This window comes from Labeo rohita, unplaced genomic scaffold (genome assembly GCF_022985175.1).
Source record: "Labeo rohita strain BAU-BD-2019 unplaced genomic scaffold, IGBB_LRoh.1.0 scaffold_101, whole genome shotgun sequence".
NCBI lineage: Eukaryota > Metazoa > Chordata > Actinopteri > Cypriniformes > Cyprinidae > Labeo > Labeo rohita.
The window spans coordinates 374,443-379,255 of NW_026127131.1; positions in this window are offsets into that span (position 1 = coordinate 374,443).

Genomic DNA, 4,813 nt, shown 5'->3' on the forward strand with positions numbered 1-4,813 from the left:
ATGACTTCTCCAGCACAACGCACAAAAGCATTCACGTGCGTGATAATGCACAACCAGCACCAAACAGACAGAACTAGCAAACATTTGAGATGACTAGAAAAGTTAATTGTGTCTTTATCATAGTTGTGAAATGTGGGAGTAAAGTATCGGCGGTTCAAAAATTTTGAAAATTTGAAAAGAATTATTTGATTCCCTATATGATTCTTCTATGTGTAGCTGTTGTCGTCACCGAAAAACTTCTACGCTGTAATGTCAATCCGGGAGCCAGAATGTCCGCCTTTGAGCGTTTTCTTCTTCTTTGGGATATGGCGTATTCCGCACCACAGGCACCTACTGCCACCTATAACAACTTCTGCGTTCAGGTCCTTCTTCTTCTTCCTCTTTTAATTTTATGGCGGATTGCAATCATGACAAATCAGGTGCATACCGCCACCTACTGTATCGGAGTATGTAGCATGAATTATAATTTTCACTTTATATAATAGAAAAAAAAAAAAAAAAAAACAACAACAAATATATATATATATATATATATATATATATATATAAAAGTTCCAAAAAATAAAAAGGTTCCAATATCCTAAATCCTATAGTATACCCCTGTATCCTTCAGATATTCCACAACAGCATCCTGTGCATCTTTAACCCCCTCTCCTGTTGTTCCTAAGATACCCTCAAGGTTCCATTTTCTTCCTGTCGATTGATCTTTTGCTTTAATCTAATCCTCTCTTCTCTATACTTCCCACAATGCAGCAGTATATGTTCTACATCTTCTGTACTTTTACATTCCATACATTCATTTGATTTACTTTTACCTAACAGAAATATTGTTTTATTTAACCCAGTGTGGTCAAATCTTAACCTGGTTAAAACTGACTCCTCCCTTCTATTCCTTCCATTCACACCCTGTGCATTGATAGATTTCTGTATACTATAATATTTCCTTCCACTCTTATCTGTGTCCCATCTCTCTTGCCATTTCTTCATCATTTCTTTTTTAATTATTGTCTTAGCTTCTCCTTTACCAAAAGGAATATTTATAGTATCGCTCATCCTGGTGATTTCTTTGCTATTTTGTCTGCTTTCTCGTTTCCTCTTACATTTACGTGAGCAGGTACCCAGCAGAATCTCACATCTATCTGTAGCCTCTGCAATCTAAATAGGTTTTGATGGATTTCTAGCATTAAATCTTCTCTACTAGACTTCATATTTTGGATACTGTAAATAGCTGCTATAGAGTCAACACAAAATACCACTCTATCTGGTTTTACTTTCTCCACCCACTGTAGAGGGTGACACGGGAGTGGATTTTCAAATCTCTCCCGTCCCACTCCCACAAAAAAAAAATCCCATCCCATCCCAATCCCACGAAAAAACTGGGAAAAAATCCCGCCCCGTCCCAATCCCGGAAGAATGACTCCCATTCCCTCCCACTCCCGTATTATGTTTTTTTTTTTTTTTTTTTTTTTTGGCTAGAATCTGCCAGTTACAGTAAAGAATACAGTACAGATCACAGTATGCCCGTAACTTTTTTTTTTTACATTAGTTGAATAAAAATGCAAAATTTTGTTTATTATTATTATTATTATTATTATTATTATTATTATTATTATTATTGAACTGAAAGCCATCTTAAACAAATGCACAGTGTGCATTGCACACACATTAAATTTCACGTAAATCATTCATGCAGACACACGTTTCCTATTTTAATTGGTCCATTTGAAAGTAGACATTTCACTCTATAGATATATTTTTCTTGTCTCTAAAGCAAGTATACACGGAGTTTCGAAGTGACGCGCTCAAGTTCACAGAGACAGGCGGCAGAAAGCTCGTCCTTTTTGCTTTAATTTGTTTACAAAAGCGCAATGTTTCCTTGTTTTTCTGAGTGCACACAAATAAACGTTGAGTCTTTACAAATTCGAAAGATGCCTATCACTCTTATCTGTATGACCAAAAATGAGGTATTTTAAGAGCAAGTGACCGCACCGGCGCCTCTGTCATGCAGTACCGCGCTACTATTCAGGTTCCACACTCGCACAGACACTTCAAAAGCGCACATTTTTCTAGGTTAACATTAGATTGAGCGGCCATGTAAACTTGCTACTGCATACATCTTTCAGATGAAAAGCCATATGGTCGATGAATGATAGGTGAGCGTTTGGATCGCCTGCTGTATTACCAGTCGTTAACGATCTGTCTGTCATGAAATCACTTGCTTAACCAGCCACACCAAAGCATACAGAAGGAGAGAATAAAGAGACGGGTCAACTAGAATTAAGTTCAAAATTACAATATATATATAAAAGGTATATTTGTCTGTAAAGTTGGGTTTCATAGCGTTACGATTCCCGGTCCCGCCCACTCCCGCTGACATTTTTTCCTGTCCCGTCCCAATCCCGTGATTATTAGTGATTTTGTTTCCCATCCCGCGGGATTCCCGAAAAAATGTCAGCCTCTAACCCACTGTAACCCTACAATAATTGCCATCATCTCTGCCGTATAAACTGACAACTGATCAGGTATTCTTTTCCCAATACTTACATTCAGTGTTGGTATATATATTCCTATGCCTACCCTATTTTCTTCATCTTTAGATCCATCTGTATAGATATCTAGATAACTGTAGAATTTATTTTTAATGTACTGACTTGCCATATATCCTTTTTCACTCTCTTCCCATTTATTCTTTAATTCCATTATATTTAAATCTACATTAATTTTTGGAAACAGCCAAATAGTGATATTACTAATAGGAGTATGAGTGTTAAAACAGATACTGTCTAATCTATATTCCTCTGATTTAGCCTTTATTACCCATCCAAAGCCATTATTTTGAAAAGAATTATACTCCCAAGATTCTTTAACAACACTATTGGTAGGGTTTTTATTACCACATCCACGTAAACGACACCAGTATGTAAGAATAAGTTTATCTCTTCTTAAATCTGATGGCACTTCTCCTAACTCTACCAGTATTGCCTTAGTTGGTGTTGATCTCATCGTACCAGAACACATCCTCATAGCTTTATTAATAACTCTATCTATTTTCATTAAGTGTGTTTTAGCTGCCGCTCCATAAACAAAACATCCATAGTCTGTTGTTGATCTCATTAGAGCCCTGTATTAAAGATTGTTTATCTGCTCCCCAATCTTTTCCAGCTAATGCTCTCATTAAGTTTAGAACTTTTCTATATTTTGATTCCACCTTTTCTATATGTACTTTCCATGTTCCCTTTTGGTCTAACCACATACCTAAATATTTAAAGCATTCTACTGTTTCCATAAATAACATATGACAAGATTTACTTTTAATACTAACTAAGATTTACTTTTAAAACATCATTTAATACTATCATAAGTTCATTCATATTGATTACTTCATCCATGACACTCTCCACATTAATTTTTTTTAAAAAGCACATCCCTATTTTCATTTAAAATCTTTTCTTTATTCTGTCTGTGAATATCATCTAAGTGGTCTCCTCTATGCACACTAGCAAACTTCTTTCCTAATAAATTTGCCTTTTCCTTATCTGTTATTGCCATTATTCCTGCATCCTCTAATACTGGTATTTTATTATACATTTTTTTCCCTCTCATTTTCTTCAACATTGACCAAATCTCTCCTATTTGAACTTCTTTACCAATAGTTGAACAGTAATTCCTTCATGCATTCCGTTTACTATTCTTAACTTCTCGTCGAGCTTGAGCCTTTTTCCTCTGATAATTAATTAAATTTTCTTGATTCAAGTTATTTCTTAATATTCTTAGAGCATTATTTCGTTCTTTTATCAATTCTGTACATTTATCATTCCACCATGTGACTGATTTCCTTTTTCCTCCAACTATTTTAATTGGTATGCTATTTAAAGCTGCATTTAAAATCAGTTGTGTAACTTCAGATGTACATTCCTCAACATCACCCTCCATTGAAATTAAATCTGCTGATTCACAACATATTTTTTTTTACTTTTTCCCAGTCAGCTTTTGTAAAATCCCATTTTTTATGCCTAGGCCTTTCTTGGATATCTATTTCTACATTCATAGAACAAATTATTGGAAAGTGGTCGCTCCCAATACTTGTATTGTCTTTAATATTCCACTCACAAGAGTTTGCCAGATTATTAGAAACTAAAGTAAGATCAATACAGGACATTGTGTTAGAACGTATATCAATTCTTGTGCCATTTTCATTATTAAGGCAAACTAATTGCCTAACATCCATCAATTCTTCCACTACTTCCCCATTCTTATCTGTATGCTTACTTCCCCAAAGGCTATTGTGTGCAATTAAAGTCTCCGCACCATATTTCTTTCCTAATTCTTTTTGTTCTATTTATGTTCTCTAAAACATCAAGGCTTAAATATTTACAAGGGTTATAAAAGTTGATTACTACAAGGTTTCCATCTGAATTATATACTTCAATCATTACACATTCTATTTCTATTGGAGTTTCTATTCTTTTAAATGATATCCCATCTCTTACAAATGTTAAATAAATAAAATCAAGATGAGGTTGAAGCCACGTTTCTTGAATGCAGATAATATCAGGTTGTACTTCATATTCTACTATAACTTTTTAAATTCTTGACCATTTGCAATCAAGCTTCTAGCATTCCATTGTAAGAGATGGAATACTATTACAAGATTAAGTAATATTCTGAGATCCTCCATCATTATTAGTACTCAACATGCTATGTATATCTTCAGCGTTTACATCTTTAATGCCTAGAAACTCTTCTGCAGCTTCCACCACTGTTTTGATTCTATCGCTTTTTCTTTCTTGTCGTGTTGCAACATTAATTACTT